This window comes from Marmota monax, unplaced genomic scaffold (assembly GCF_021218885.2).
Source record: "Marmota monax isolate L192 unplaced genomic scaffold, Marmota_monax_Labrador192_F-V1.1 WCK01_AAM20220418_F8-fsc00010, whole genome shotgun sequence".
NCBI classification, from domain to species: domain Eukaryota; kingdom Metazoa; phylum Chordata; class Mammalia; order Rodentia; family Sciuridae; genus Marmota; species Marmota monax.
Window position 1 is genome coordinate 7,672,701 of NW_026692321.1, and position 17,565 is coordinate 7,690,265.

The following is a 17,565-nucleotide window of genomic DNA, read 5'->3' on the forward strand; positions in this document are numbered from 1 at the left end:
AGTTAAAGGAGGCTGTAACAACCTATGGTCCTCAAGCACCCTTCACTGTAAGCATGGTTGAATCCATTAACAATTTGAACATGACACCAGCAGATTGGGCTAGCATGTGTAAATCTGCTAAATGGAGGACAATATTTGTTATGGAAGGTAGCCAATGAGGAATTTTGCATGGAGACGGCTAGGCGAAATGCAGCAGCCGGTTACCCTCAAAGAAATCTAGGTATGTTGTTAGGAAAAGGACCTTATGAGGGTCAACGGCAACAAATTGAATATGATCCTGCTATATATTCACAAATTGCTGCAGATGCAGTTAGGTCATGGAAGACTTTACAAGGACATGGAGATTTACAAAGTCAATTATCTAAGGTAATACAGGGAGCTAATGAACCTTAAGCTGAATTTGTAGATAGGCTTATTCAAACAGCTACCAGAGTTTTTGGGGATACAAAAAAAGCAATGCCATTAATAAAACAACTGGCTTATGAGCAAGCAAATTGTTGGTGCAGAGAGGTCATTAGACCATGGAAACATGGAGATTTAAACACATATATTAAATTATGTAGAGACATTAATGAACAAGGGCAAGTCTTGGCAGCTGCAGTACAACAGGCTTTAGATGCCAGGCCAAAAACATGCTACAATTGGGAACAAACAGGACATTTTAAAAGGAATTGCCCAATAGGAGGAGGGTTTAACAAAGCTAGGTATCAAAGGAGTAGAATACCGGGTATTTCCCACGATGCTGTAGAGGGAGACATTGGGCTAATGAATGTCGTTCTCAAACCACCATAGAGGGTACTCCATTATCAAAAAACAGACAAGGACCAGGTGTTTACCCATGATATCATGGAGAGAGGCATCAGGCTCCATTGCCAAAAAATGGACAGGGGGGCCCAATGCTCCGGGGTCCATGACCACAAATATACGGGCCACTGGAGGAACCCAGCAACACCATCAGGGTAGTGCCCAGGACACATTATCCATCAGATCTCTCATCAGACGAACCAGAGGGAGCGCAGGGTTGGACATCTGTGCCTCTGCCAGAGCAGTACTAACTCCATAGATGGGAGTTCAAATCATTCCCACAGGAGTAAAAGGACCTCTTCCGTAAGGAACAGTAGGCTTATTATTAGGACACAGTTTTTCTACTCTAAAAGGACTTATGATAAGTCCTGGGGTAATTGATCCCAATTATGAAGGTGAAATAAAAATTACAGCTAGTTCTCCAAGAAGTATATCAGTAATTTCACCAGGAGATAGAATAGCACAGTTATTAAAAATACCCAGCCTGCATGATAAATTTTGCAGCCGTACTGTACAAAGAGGTTCCAGGGGATTAGGCTCCACGGGTGTAGATTGGGCTATGTTGTCTTTAAATTTAGATTCTTGCCCCATGCTAAAACTAAATATTCAAGGACATGAATTTAATGGGCTACTGGACACAGGTGCAGACCTTAGCATCATATCTTGTCAAGAATTGCCGAAACATTGGCCATTACAACAAGCCACTCAAACACGTCGAGGCCTAGGAGTGGCAACTAATCCCCTTAGAAGTGCAATGGTATTAGATTGGAAGGATCCTGAAGGATGTGAAGGAACTATACAGCCATAGGTATTGGATCATCTTCCTATAAATTTATGGGGACGAGATGTCCTAGATCAATTAGGTTTGACATTAACAAATAACATCAATCCAAATGCGCCCACTATTAGGGCTAGACAAGGTTTTAGGAAAGAAAAAAGATTAGGAGAACAAGAACAAGGTATAGCAGCACCAATTCAAATAGATCAAGGAATAAATAGACATGGATTGGGTTTTCAGAAGGGGTCACTGAGATAATAAAAATTACTTGGAAATCAGAAAGACCAGTATGGGTCCCTCAGTGGCCCCTGACTAAAGAAAAGATACAAGCAGCCCATGACCTGGTCAAACAACAATTAGCGGAGAGACGTATACAACCTTGGGTATCTCCCTATAATACTCCCATTTTTGTCATTAAAAAGAAATCTGGTAAATGGAGATTATTGCAAGATTTAAGAGCCATTAATAATGAGATGGTTATTATGGGACCTGCTCAATCGGGGATTCCTCAATTGTCTGCTTTGCCAAAAACCTTGTGTGTTTTAGCTATAGATATTAAAGATTGTTTTTTATTCAATTCCAATTCATCCCGAGGATAGTCCATATTTTGCATTTACTATCCCTGCACTGAATCATGAAGGTCCTGATCAGAGATATGAATGGAAAGTACTTTCTTAAGGGATGGCTAACAGCCCAACTATGTGTCAAATTTATGTTAACAAAGCAATCCAGCCACTTAGAAATCAAAATCTTGAACTACAAATATTTCATTATATGGATGATGTACTATTAGCCCACAAAGATAAAAACACATTGCTAGAATGTTATCCGACACTTACAAACTTATTAAAAAATTATAATCTAGAGATAGCAATAGATAAAATACAATTAAATTTTCCAATTAATTATTTAGGAGTTCTATTATCCTCAACCATAGTTCGTCCACCAAAAATTCAAATATGAGTAGATCAACTTAAATCACTTAATGACTTTCAAAAGTGATTAGGAGACATAAATTGGGTAAGGCCTTATCTAGGCATACCAACAGGAGAGTTGGGACCTTTATTTGATCTCCTAAAAGGTCCATCAGATCCAAATTCACCCCTAATGTTAATGCCTGAAGCAAGAAAGGCATTAAAAATTATTGAAACATATATGGAAAATATGCATTTGGATAGAATTGATATGAGTTTGCCTTTATTATTTATTGTATACCAACAAAAAATATTCCTACAGGAGTATTTTGGCAAGAAGGTCCATTATTGTGGATACATTTATCTTATTCTCCTAACACTATTCTTACTAGGTATCCTGAAGCTATAGGACAATTAATACTCAAAGGAATAAAAGCAGCAAAGGGAGTGTTTGGAATTTCTCCAAATAAAATTATTACTCCATATACTGTGGATCAAATTGATGAGTTAGCTAATGAGTTAAATACTTGGGCAATAATCATGTGTAAATCTGATGTTTCATTTGATAACCACTTACCATGTAATCCTTTTGTATTTTTGGTCTTCACATCCTGTAGTTTTTCCAAAAATGACAAGAAAAACACCTATCATGAATGCTCCAAATATATTCACTGATGGGTCAAATAATGGTACAGCAGCAGTAGTTACCCCTGATCAAACTTTTACATTTTTAGTACCCAAACAATCAGCTCAAAAGGTAGAGCTTTATGCAGTATTACAAACTTTTGTGATGTTTAAAGATTCTGTATTTAATTTATTTTCTGATAGTCAGTATACAGTTAATGCTATAGTATCCCTTGAAGATGCTGGTAGGGTTTCCCCTTCCTCTACTGTTTTCTCTTTGTTTTCCACTATACAAAGTCTAATCTGGGACAGAAAAGATTCATCCTTTATAGGTCATATCAGAGCACATACAGGATTGCCTGGAGCCCTTAGTTTGGGCAATGATTTAGCAGCTAAAACTACACATGACATACATATTTTCTCTACACTAGAAGAAGCTACAAATTTTCATAAAAGGTTCCATGTCAATGCTAATACTTTACAAAAGCATTTTAAAATAACTAAGGAACAAGTTAGACAAATAATAAAACAATGTCAAAATTGTGTGACCTTTTTACCACAAGTTAATCTTGGAGTCAATCCTAGAGGATTGATACCTAACCATATTTGGCAGATGGACATCACAAACTTGCCAGAATTTGGAAAATTAAAATATTTGCATGTTATAGTTGATACTTCTTCTGGATTTTTGATGGGCTCCCTTCATGCCGGAGAAAAAACTAAAGATATTATAGCTCATTGCTTACAAAATTTTGCCACTGTGGGCGTTCCAAAACAGTTAAAAACAGATAATGGTCCTGGTTATACTTCTACCTCTTTTAAACAATTTTGTTCATCATTTGGCATTACTCACATAACAGGAATTCCATACAATCCTCAGGGACAAGGCATAGTTGAAAGAGCTCATCAAACTATTAAAATGTACTTATTAAAGCAAAAAGAGGGAATTGGAAAGGGGTATATATCCCCCAAAGATAAACTTAAAATAACCCTTTTTACTCTAAACTTTTTAAATTTGGATTCATCAGGGCTTAGTGCTGCGGAAAGGCATATGTGTCCAAAAAATGTACATAAGCGTAAGGTACTTTGGAAGGATATTCTTACAGGACAATGGAAAGGTCCCAACCCAGTGATTGTCTGGAATCAGGGTTCTGTTTGTGTGTTTCCACAGGGAGAACAGCAGCCGATTTGGATTCCAGAGAGACTAACCAAAGCGATTTCTACAGACCAAAAAGAAGATGATTTGACTCAAATCCATAACAGCTGATATCCAGAGCTCCAGCTTGGCTATTCTTACATCTGCAACAGTGGTTCTCCCACACCTGGAGGCTAATGAATAATGAACATCATTAAGGCCTATTTCAAATGTAAAAACCTTGGGGCTTGCTTGTGGGAATACCTTCAGACCCATTATGCAAGTTAGAGGAAAAAGGATGGGATATCCAAAGAAGAGTCAAACCCAGGTGGTAACCAGGATGCTTTTTTCAATATATCTATTTTATTATTGCCTTTTCCCACATCATAAAGTTATATTTTATTTTTTGAGCTCATACAGACCTAGGTTAATTTTTTTCTGATCAGTTTTATTTTTTGACTGTGGAGATTTTAAACATTGCAATGGAGATTTCACCTGTGTAAAGAGCTACAAGGCCTTTACTATTGTCTTATGTGTTTTATGTTATGTGTGCACACTTGTGTTTTGTGTTGTATGTCTGTACGTGCATATGTCCATATATCATATATGAGGAGTGCTCATGAAAAAATGGATCCAAATATTTTTTTTTTATTCACGGGATTTAAATGGTTTAATTTAAATTGGGTAAAGAGCTGCTGAGGATTGTTTTAATATGTGAAAAAAAAAGGAGGTTAACAGATCTGTTTGTTTACTTTCACCTTTCCTTTTCATTGTATTTAATAATTCTGTTGAGGATAATGTAAATTGTTCAGAAAATTGTTTTCTTAGTGCCTGTTGGAATGTTACATATATATTTTTTTTAGCCATCATTGCCAGAATTCCTATTTTCATCCCAGTGCTGGTGAAGACAAATATAAAACCAAACTACAGCTTCTTGGATAGCTATCACAGTAAACCGTATAAATTGATGCATCCATGAATAATAACTCAACAAGTAATGCTCAATCAAGGAGTCGATTTACTTTGGGAGGAAATGGACATATTGATGGATTTCTCTGCTTTGAACTGCTTGCAGAACTTGCCTGGACTATGTATCACTTGTATGCATTGTGAACTATCTGTTGGTGCAGCGATTTGTTGTAGTGCTGGCGTATCTTTGCTGATGGTGTCACCGGTGGTACAATTTTTCTAAAAGAGCCATCATTTGGCTTGGTGTCAGGGCATTTTTCATCCTCCTCCCTTCTGCTAGTGATGATCTAAAATTTGGGGGCCAACAGAGGTGAGGCAAAGAACCTCACCCCCCCCCAGTGGTGCAAAGGTCAAATTTGGGGGCCAACAGAGGTGAGGCAAAGAACCTCACTACCCCACTGGTGCAAAGGCCTATCCACAAGTATGGCTGTATGCTGGACCGGTAGTCAGTGATGGGTATGATCCAATTGCAGTGGTACCAACCTAAGACAGGAGGCTGACGCCTTGAGGTCAGCTCATCCGATGACAGGTAAGGACCATATGTAGTACTGGACAGCCTAACCAGCACGGTCCCTAAGTCACATTGCTTGTTGTTTAATTAAACAGAAGGGGGGAGATGTTGAGGGCCACAGCTGAGTCGGGATGACGCATGGCATTTTTGCCAGAAGTAGTAGTTGAGAGGTGATGCTAGAGAGCCATTAAGATGATGACTTTTGAGTTCTGGCCGAGTTCCTGTTGAGTTCTGCTTGAGCTCTCGCGGGGATTTTCCGAGAGTTCCCATTGGTTGGGGAAGTGCCGGAAGAGGGATAATTCCGGTTGCTGGTTCCTGGAGGAGCCGTGTGGCATTTGGGAGGATTCCCGGGGAGCATGTGTGCAATGTGCTGGTGGAGTACAGAAATAAAGTTTGTTCCTGTTTCAGTGGCTCGTGATTTGTGCCCAGCCAGACTGTAGCACACACCTGATTTGAAACACACAGAAAAAGTATAAGCTACAGCAATCTGAACAGCAAGTATTAATTTCATGGTTCTCCTACAACTACAAATTTGGTGTTTTTTTTAATTAGAGCCGTATAGTTGTACATAGCAGTTGGGTTCATCCCAAGAAACACTTATAGGCATGGAATTTGATTTCTGCGCATAATCCTCTCTTTATTCTCCCATTTTTCTTCCTGTCCTCTCTGCCCTCCCCTGTTCTTCTTTCTCTATTAGATTCCCTTTCCCTTGTCTATTCATGTATATCTAATTGGTTCTTTTTATTTGTACGTAAAGGTGAAATTCTCTGTGGTCTATTCATACATGCACATATCATGATTTTCTAAGAAGTCATTCTGCATTGCCTCCCCTGACCCATCCCTTCTCTCTGCCTCTTGATCTCCATAAACATGTCTGATTTTCCCTTTATCTTTCCCAAGTTTATAAAAGATGTGTATATGAATATTAGAACACAGCGTTGGGGGAATTTGAGGAAGACATAAAGAAAACACAGGGAGAAAGTTTGGTCTTGACAGTGCTTTTAGTGCACTCCTAAATCCACAAGCAACAAAAGATCATGTTTTTTTGAGTCCCGTAATGTCCCTATAGGATTTTCACTTGGTGTGATGATAGAATTAGAGAATGAGTTAAGAAGTATTACTTAAGAAATATGCTTTCTGCTTTCACTTTCTGAAGATGCATGGAAAATTGGTATTAATTATTTTTGAAATGCTACACAAAATTCACCAGCGAAGCCCTCTGGGTCTTGGCTAGCTTTTTAGGAATGTTCTCAATTATTGATTTGATATCTTTTATTTATTTATTTTTTTTTTTTTAAATTTTTTATTGTGGGTTGTTCAAAACATTACAAATTTCTTGACATATCATATTCCACACTTTGATTCTAGTGGGTTATGAACTCCCACCTTCACCCCATACACAGATTGCAGATTCACATCAGTTACACATCCATTGATTTACAAATTGCCATACTAGTGTCTGTTGTGCTCCGCTGCCTTTCCCATCATCCACCCTCCCCCCTCCCCACCTCTCCCCTCCCCTCCCCTCCTCTCTCTCTACCCCCTCCACTGTATAACCCTGAGGGTCTCCTTCCATTACCGTGCAATTTACCTTCTCTCTCCCTTTCCCTCCCACCTCTCATCCCTGTTAAATGTTAATCTTCTTCTCCTGTTCTTCGTCCCTACTCTGTTCTTAGTTACTTTCCTTATATCAAAGAAGACATTTGGCATTTGTTTTTTAGGGATTGGCTAGCTTCACTTAGCATAATCTGCTCTAATGCCATCCATTTCCCTGTAAATTCTATGATTTTGTCATTTTTTAATGCAGAGTAATACTCCATTGTGTATAAATGCCACATTTTTTTTATCCATTCGTCTATTGAAGGGCATCTAGGTTGGTTCCACAGTCTTGCTATTGTGAACTGTGCTGCTATGAACATCGATGTAGCAGTGTCCCTGTAGCATGCTCTTTTTAGGTCTTTAGGGAATAGACCAAGAAGGGGAATAGCTGGGTCAAATGGTGGCTCCATTCACAGCTTTCCAAGAAATCTCCATACTGCTTTCCAAATTGGCTGCACCAATCTGCAGTCCCACCAGCAATGTACAAGTGTACCCTTTTCCCCACATCCTCGCCAGCACTTGTTGTTGTTTGACTTCCTAATGGCTGCCAATCTTACTGGAGTGAGATGGTATCTTAGGGTGGTTTTGATTTGCATTTCTCTGACAGCTAGAGATGTTGAGCATTTTTTCATGTACTTGTTGATTGACTGTATGTCCTCCTCTGTGAAGTGTCTGTTCAGGTCCTTGGCCCATTTGTTGATTGGGTTGTTTGTTCTCTTATTGTCTAATTTTTTGAGTTCTTTGTATACTCTGGATATTAGGGCTCTATCTGAAGTGTGAGGAGTAAAGATTTGTTCCCAGGATGTAGGGTCCCTATTTACCTCTCTTATTGTTTCTTTTGCTGAGAAAAAACTTCTTAGTTTGAGTAAGTCCCATTTGTTGATTCTAGTTATTAACTTTTGTGCTATGGGTGTCCTATTGAGGAATTTGGAGCCCGACCCCACCGACTGTAGATCGTAGCCAACTTTTTCTTCTATCAGACGGCGCGTCTCTGATTTGATATCAAGTTCCTTGATCCATTTTGAATTCACTTTTGTGCATGGCGAGAGAAAGGGATTCAGTTTCATTTTGTTGCATATGGATTTCCAGTTTTCCCAGCACCATTTGTTGAAGATGCTATCCTTCCTCCATTGCATGCTTTTAGCCCCTTTATCAAATATAAGATAGTTGTAGTTTTGTGGATTGGTTTCTGTGTCCTCTATTCTGTACCATTGGTCCACACGCCTGTTTTGGTACCAGTACCATGCTGTTTTTGTTACTATTGCTCTGTAGTATAGTTTGAAGTCTGGTATCGCTATACCGCCTGATTCACACTTCTTGCTTAGCATTGTTTTTGCTATTCTGGGTCTTTTATTTTTCCATATGAATTTCATGATTGCTTTCTCTATTTCTACAAGAAATGCCATTGGGATTTTGATTGGCATTGCATTAAACCTATAGAGAACTTTTGGTAATATCGCCATTTTGATGATGTTAGTTCTGCCTATCCATGAACAGGGTATATTTTTCCATCTTCTAAGATCTTCTTCTATTTCTCTCTTTAGGGTTCTGTAGTTTTCATTGTATAAGTCTTTCACCTCTTTTGTTAGGTTGATTCCCAAGTATTTTATTTTTTTTGAAGATATTTTGAATGGAGTGGTTGTCCTCATTTCCATTTCAGAGGATTTGTCGCTGATATACAGGAATGCCTTTGATTTATGCGTGTTGATTTTAAATCCTGCCACTTTGCTGAATTCATTTATTAGCTCTAATAGTTTCTTTGTAGAGCCTTTTGGGTCTGCTAGATATAGAATCATATCATCTGCAAATAGTGATAATTTAATTTCTTCTTTTCCTATTTTTATGCCTTTAATTTCTTTCGTCTGTCTAATTGCTCTGGCCAGTGTTTCGAGAACTATGTTGAAGAGAAGTGGAGAGAGAGGGCATCCCTGTCTTGTTCCAGATTTTAGAGGGAATGCCTTCAGTTTTTCTCCATTCAGAATAATGCTAGCCTGAGGCTTAGCATAGATTGCTTTTACAATATTGAGGTATGTTCCTGTTATCCCTAGTTTTTCTAGAGTTTTGAACATAAAGGGATGCTGTACTTTGTCAAATGCTTTTTCCGCATCTATCGAGATGATCATATGGTTCTTATTTTTAAGTCTATTGATGTGGTGAATAACATTTATTGATTTCCGTATATTGAACCAGCCTTGCATCCCAGGGATGAATCCTACTTGATCATGGTGTACAATTTTTTTTATATGTTTTTGTATCCGATTCGCCAGAATTTTATTGAGGATTTTTGCATCTAGGTTCATTAGAGATATTGGTCTGTAGTTTTCTTTCTTTGAAGTGTCTTTGTCTGGTTTAGGTATCAGGGTGATGTTGGCCTCATAGAATGAATTTGGAAGTTCTCCCTCCTTTTCTATTTCCTGAAGTAGCTTGAAAAGTATTGGTATTAGTTCTTCTTTAAAGGTTTTGTAAAATTCTGCTGTATACCCATCGGGACCTGGGCTTTTCTTAGTTGGTAGTCTTTTGATGGTTTCTTCTATCTCCTCAATTGATATTGGTCTGTTTAGGTTTTCTATATCCTCCTGACTCAATCTGGGCAGATCATATGACTTAAGAAATTTATCTATGCCTTCACTATCTTCTAATTTATTGGAGTATAAGGATTCAAAATAGTTTTTGATTATCTTCTGTATTTCTGAAGTGTCTGTTGTGATATTGCCTTTTTCATCCCGTATGCTAGTAATTTGAGTTCTCTCTCTTCTTCTCTTCACTAGCATCGCTAAGGGTCTGTCGATTTTGTTTATTTTTTCAAAGAACCAACTTTTAGTTTTGTCAATTTTTTCAATTGTTTCTTTTGTTTCGATTTCATTAATTTCAGCTCTGATTTTAATTATTTCTTGCCTTCTACTTCTTTTGCTGTTGTTTTGCTCTTCTTTTTCAAGGATTTTGAGATGAAGTATGAGATCATTTATTTGTTGGTTTTTTCTTTTTTTAAGGAATGAACTCCAAGCAATGAATTTTCCTCTTAGAACTGCTTTCAATGTGTCCCATAGATTCCGATATGTTGTGTCTGTGTTTTCATTTATCTCTAAGAATTTTTTAATTTCCTCCTTGATGTCTTCTATAACCCATTGATCATTCAGTAACCTATTGTTCATTCTCCAATTGATGTATGCTTTTTCCTTCCTTCTTTTATCGTTGATTTTCAGTTTCATTCCATTATGATCAGATAAGATGCATGGTAATATCTCTACTCCTTTATATTGTCTAAGAGTTGCCCTGTGACATAATATATGATCTATTTTTGAGAAGGATCCATGTGCTGCTGAGAAAAAAGTGTAACTGCTTGATGTTGGGTGGTATACTCTATATATGTCAATTAGGTCTAGGTTATTAATAGTGTTATTGAGTTCTATAGTTTCCTTATTCAACTTTTGTTTGGAAGATCTGTCCAGTGGCGAGAGAGGTGTGTTGAAGTCTCCCATGATTATGGTGTGGTGGTCTATTAGACTCTTGAACTTGAGAAGAGTTTGTTTGACGAACATAGCTGCACCATTGTTTGGGGCATAAATATTTATGATTGTTATGTCTTGTTGGTGTATGGTTCCCTTAAGCAGTATGTAGTGTCCCTCTTTATCTCTTTTGATTAACTTTGGCTTGAAATCTATTTTATTTGATATGAGTATGGACACGCCTGCTTGTTTCCGAAGTCCATATGAGTGATATGATTTTTCCCAACCTTTCACCTTCAGCCTATGTATGTCTTTTCCTATCAAATGCGTCTCCTGTAGGCAGCATATTGTTGGGTCTTGTTTTGTGATCCATTCTACTAGCCTGTGTCTCTTAATTGGTGAGTTTAAGCCATTAACATTTAGGGTTATTATTGAGATATGGGTTGTTCTTCCAGCCATATTTGTTTATTTCTGTTACTAAACATTGTTTGTTTTCCTCTTTGATTGTTTCCCCCCCCCCTTTACTGTCCTACCTCCCACTGTTGGTTTTCATTGTTATTTTCCATTTCCTCTTCCTGTAATACTTTGGCTAGGATGTTTTGAAGAGATGGTTTTCTAGCTGCGAATTCTTTAAACTTTTGTTTATCGTGGAAGGTTTTAATTTCATTCTCCATCCTGAAGCTTAATTTCGCTGGATACACAATTCTTGGTTGGAACCCATTATCTTTCAGTGTTTGAAATATGTTATTCCAGGATCTTCTAGCTTTCAGAGTCTGTGTTGAAAGATCAGCTGTTATCCTGATTGGCTTGCCCCTAAATGTAATCTGCTTCCTTTCTCTTGTAGCTTTTAAAATTCTCTCCTTATTCTGTATGTTGGGCATCTTCATTATAATGTGTCTAGGTGTGGATCTCTTATGATTTTGCACATTCGGCGTCCTGTAGGCTTCTAGGATTTGGGATTCTGTCTCATTCTTCAAGTCTGGGAAGTTTTCTTGTATTATTTCATGGAATAGACTGCTCATTCCTTTGGTTTGGAGCTCTGTACCTTCCTGTATCCCAATGACTCTTAAGTTTGGTCTCTTAATGTTATCCCATATTTCTTGGATGTTCTGCTCATGGTTTCTTAACAGTCTTGCTGAGCTGTCTATGTTCTTTTCCAGTTGAAATACTTTGTCTTCATTGTCTGATGTTCTATCTTCTAAGTGTTCTACTCTGTTGGTAGTATTCTCCATTGAGTTTTTAAGTTGGTTTATTGCTTCCTGCATTTCTAGGATTTCTGATTGCTTGTTTTTTATAACCTCTATCTCCCTGTATAGTTGATCCTTTGCTTCCTGGATTTGTTTGCGTAATTCGTTGTCGAAGTGATCTTTCATTGTCTGATTTTGCTGTTTAATGTCTTCCTTGATACTCCAGATCATCTGAAGCATGTATATCCTGAATTCTTTATCTGACATTCCATCTGCTGCAGCTGTTACCTCTTCTAAAGTTGCGTTGACCTGCATTGCTTGTGGTCCTTTCTTTCCTTGTCTTTTCATACTGCTTGCGTATCTTTCCTGCAGGTGCGGGCGGCGGCTCTGCTCTCTCCTTATTCCAATTGGGGTGTCGTGGCTACCACGCCGGCAGGTCACTGGGCCTGTTCTGGGAGCTGGTGGCGGCTCTGTTCTGTCCCTACTCCAATTGGGGTGACGTGTCTGTCGTACCAGCAGGCCACTGGGCCTGTCCTGCTGGTCGGTCGCAGATCTGCTCACCTTTCGGGCACGAGTGGAGGCTCTGCTTTGCCCCTACTCCAATTGGGGTGTCGTGACTACCCCGCCTGCAGGATGCTGGGTCTGTTCCTGGCAAGGGAGGCGACTCTGCTCTGTCACTACTCCAATTAGGGTGGTGTTTGTACCCTGCCGGCAGGGTCCTGGGCCTGATCTGCCGGTCTGTTGTAGGTCTGCCTACCTTGAAGGCGCGGGCGGCGGATCTGCCCTGCCCCTCCTACCACGCCTGCGGACCCCTGGGCCTGATCTGCAGGTTGATCACTGGTCTGCTCACCCTGCGGGCACGGGTGGCGGTTCCGCTCCACCCCCACTCCAATTGGGGTCACGTGACCACCACACCGGCAGGGCCTGATCCGGGCGTGGGATAAGGATCTGCTCTGCCCCTACTCGAGTTGGGGTGACGTGTGTACCACACTGGCAGGCCACTGGGCCTGACCCGCCAGGCTGTCACAGGTCTGTTTACCTTGCAAGCGCGAAGGGCGGCTCTGCCCTGCCCCTCCTACCACGCCCATGTACTACTGGGTCGTGGGTCTGCCCACCTGGTGGGTGTGGGTGGCGGCTCCGCTCCGCCCCCTCTCCAATTGGGGTCACGCGGTCACCACGCTGGCGAGCCGCTGGGCCTGCTCCGGGGGCTGGCGGCAGCCCGGCTCCTTCCCTCCGGCTCGAGGACAAATTGAGGAGACTCGGGTGACTGAGCCTCACCCCCCTTACCAGAAGACCAACTGCTTATGTCACCGCTGGTATTGATGAAGATCTCTCCTCCACCGCTTTCTGCTGACATCAGATCTCTGCCATGTTGGTATCCTATGCGAATGGCAGCATTTCGTTCCCCTTGCCAGGCAACCCAAGCAATGGGTGAGTCCTGACCTGCCCTCAGCAGGACCCGGACCGAGACACAGTTTCCGCGGGCTCCTAGCCCCGGTCCAGGGAAGTTCCGGGAGCCGGAACTCGGCCGCTCCGTGCTCGGTGTAAGCTCCTATAAGTGTAGGCTCCAAGAAGCAGTCCCCGCGGGCTCAGTTCCGGGAGCCGGAATTCGGCCGCTTAGTGTTTGGTGTATGCTCTGATAGTAGCAGGGTCCAAGAAGCAGCCTCCGCGGGCTCCGCAGCCCTGAGCCAGGGCGGTTCTGGGACGGTTCCGGGAGCCGGAACTCGGCCGCTCTGTGCTCGGTGTAAGCTCCTATAAGTGTAAGCTCCAAGAAGCAGTCCCCGCGGGCTCAGTTCCGGGAGCTGGAATTCGGCTTCTTGGTGTTTCGTGTTTGCTCTGATATTAGCAGGGTCCAAGAAGCAGCCTCCGCAGGCTCCGCAGCCCGGAGCCAGGGCGGTTCCGGGACGGTTCCGGGAGCCGGGACTCGGCCGCCCCGCGCTCCGTGTTCACTCCGATAAGATCAGATTTTAAGAAGCCCCCAGGCGCTGAACCCTAGCAATCTGTCTGCAAGCCGCAGGCGAATTGCAGCCTGAAATTACCTGTTCTATGGCTGAATGAGCTGCGGTCAGTCAAAAACAGGTGTGGTGACGTCAGTTTACCAACATGGTGGCTGCTGGCCTCCTCTGTGGTCTGACCGGTGTGGAGAACCGAGATGGACCGCTTCCTTCCCCGTCTCGAACCCAGAATTCAGCCCTGAGTGCGGTGCTTGCGCGTCTGGCAGAAACTGCAGCGCTGTAACCCTGCGTCTCTATCCCAGCGCGCCTTGCAGACTCTAGCCGCGGGGCGATTTGCTGAATAAGCAGTGTTACCCTCCGTGCGACAAACCTCTCGCGTTTGAGTCCCCGTAGCCGATCCTCATGCGATGGAAATCCTTCCTCCAGGTTCCGGCGCACCCCACTATTGCTGGAAATTCCTAACAAGATAGCCTTTAGCCGTCCTGACTTGTCCTACTCCCACACAGTGAAGCAGCACACGGGGGTAATGCACTCCCCTCGCCGCCATCTTCCCTCCTCTGATATCTTTTATATACATATAGCGCTACTCAAATATCTATTTCTCTTTGCATTTTGGTAGTTTTTGTTGCTTAAGGAATTGACCTAGTTATTCTGTTATAAAATTTATGGATATAATTTATTTATTATCCTTCAGTCCTCATAGAATCAGTGGTAATGCCCCATTTATTTCTGATATATATTTTTATTTTTTGTATCTTTATTTCCTTGATTAGCCTGGCTAAATGCTTAACCATTCTGTAAATGTTTTTCTAAAAGAACCAGATTTTGCTTCAATTCTTTTTATTTCATTATTTTTCTGATAAACTCATTCATGTTATTTTAAGAAATATTTTCACATTTTAAATTGGTATGTAGCTATTTTAAGCATACTTTCAATAACTTTCTTGCTTTATAGCATTTATACCATAATTTGTTCATTGAAGTTTTCTGATAACTATTTCTATAAGTTTTGATTATTCTGAACTATGACATCATTTGCTTCTCTAATACTATTGGTCATTTAAAGTACCAAATTTGGCCTATTTTTATTTCTATGAAAATGACTTGCCTATTTAAATATTTGGTAATATAAATTTAAATATAAGCCCCCCTCCCTTTATTCCCCCTCTTTCTTGGTATGTGGAAAAAAATGCAAAGATTTAATTGGTTATAAGGGATAAATAAAGATCGCAAATATCTAAACATTTTTCTCTTGTTGAGCACTACAAGATTAATTGTAGATTTTCCTAAATTATCTACCCTATTTTACAGCTTTGCTAAACCTTCATTTCCAGACTATGACACTGATCTAGGCAATTGTTCAATCCCAGGTCTCCCACATCCTGACTCTTTGCTCTTGCTTCCCCTGTAGCTATCCTGGGCTGTCTGCAGATTTTCTTGTGAGCTGAAGAATGCAGCTTGTAGGGTGCCTTAAAGTAGCTTTCTTAGTCAATTCCATAAACAAAGTTTCATTTATAAGAAAAATACATATGTAATTCTGAAAATAATGCTAAATAATACTTTAGTACAACATATTGTAAGGAATGGGCAAAATAGAATTAAAAAAAAAACAGACAAGAAAGAAAAATTATAAAGATGGCATGTTTACCACATTCATGACTTATTTACCTACACAGGAAATCTCCAAAATATAAGTGATAGCTCTTATTGTGTCACAGGCCATAAGTCATTACAACTGACATCATCATATTCAAGCATAAATTTAAAGTTATTATTATTGACATAACTTTCAAAAATGGGACTTTACCTCTGAATATTCTTTGTTCTTGGTATCCTGACAGCTCTTCTTTTTACCATTTCATGAGAATAAGTTTAATATGAATCTGCAAACTGAAATTAAATTTTAAGGTAAAATCATCTACATTTGGCTCAACACCAGAAACAATTAGTCAATATTAATCATGGATGCACACACATGCACAGATTTTTTTAAAAAATATGGATTTTTCATCATTGGAGAATGATTGTATTATTGAGGATAGAGACGGTGACTCTTTTCATGTTATATTTCTAACGATCACAGGACTCTGCACATTAAAGGATTTTAATGTTAATCATTGAAAAAATAAAGTAATGACAGGGTTGATGCTCTGTAAGTTCAAAAAGAGAACAGTAATAATTTTAATGTTTTTGTTTCCTTATTTCAAGTAGTTGAAGACACTGACAAAAAGAATGAGGAAAAGTCGAATTATAAAGAATGATATGCAAATTTTTTAGTGTGAAAAATAGCTAAAAGTATAAAGTAATGATACCATGTGGTGTAGGATTGGGAGACACTCTGCTAAATATCAAGCTAGTGTTACTAAAAACAAAAGAGGAGATCTTGTGAGGTGGATTTTCCAAACCATCAGAAAAGTTTATATGAAAACTAAAATATGTTACTAGAGAATTATACTGGTAATATAAATGGATGGCTACACTTGTCATATAAGTGCTAGGATATGTATTTTTAAAGTCTGTAAGAGTTTATATAGTTTTTAAAATCTTAAATAACAATTAGCTTATATTAATTAAAAACCTGGTAGGGCTGTGGTGGTGGCTCAATGGTAGAGGGCTTGTCTAGCATGTGCGAGGCACTGGGTTCGATTCTCAGCACCAGATATAAATAAGCAAATAAAATAAAGGTCCATGAACAACTAATTAAAAAAAAAAAAACACCTGGTAACTGTATTCTGCATGTTCTTAAAATTACCTGGAAAAAATGAGAAACCCTTCAGTCCTAATAAGTTTCCAAGTGACAAAATAAATTATATGATTTATAATTTAAAGGAAAATTTTTAATTACATTTTTGGAAATGTTTGAAAAATTATCTTTTATATTAAATTTAGATCTAAAAGATTTTTTAGATGCTTGTTTATTTACAATGCCTGTTTTCAGCACCTCTCTCTAAAGTCTGGACTGAAATCCATGAGCGTACCTCCAGGCTCCTGTTCTCTTCATTGGTCTGTGTGTCTGTTTTGTGTCAACATCATACTGTTTTGATTACTACAGTTTTTTAATATATTTTGAAGTCAAGTAGTATAAGGCCTCCTGATTTTTTCCTTTTTAAAAAATTTTGTTTTAATTAATTATAATTAATTACACATGACAATAGAATGCATTTATGCACTTTGATATATCATAAGAAATGAGGTATAATTTCTCATTTTTCTGATTGTACGGGTTGTGGAATCACATTGCAGTCACATATGTGTAAGGTAATAACATCTGTTTCATTCTACTCTCTTCCTATCCCCATATCCCCTCCCTGCCTTCACTCCCTTCTACCTAATCTAAAGTAACTCTACTCTGATTTGTTCTTTTTGTTGAATATTACTTTTACTACTCACAGTTTTTTGTTGGACTATGAAATTTTTAGGATTATTTTTATAGCTCTGTGAATACCATTGGTATTTTGATAGAGATTTCATTGATTCTTTCAGTAATATTAAAATTTTAACAGTAACGATTCTTCTAATCTGTGAACATGGGGGTCTTTCCATTTTTCCAGTGTCCTCTTCAATGTCTCCCAGCCATGGTTTATTGTTCTCATTGTAGAACTATTTCACCTCTGGTTAAATTCCTATGTATCTTTTTGGTAGT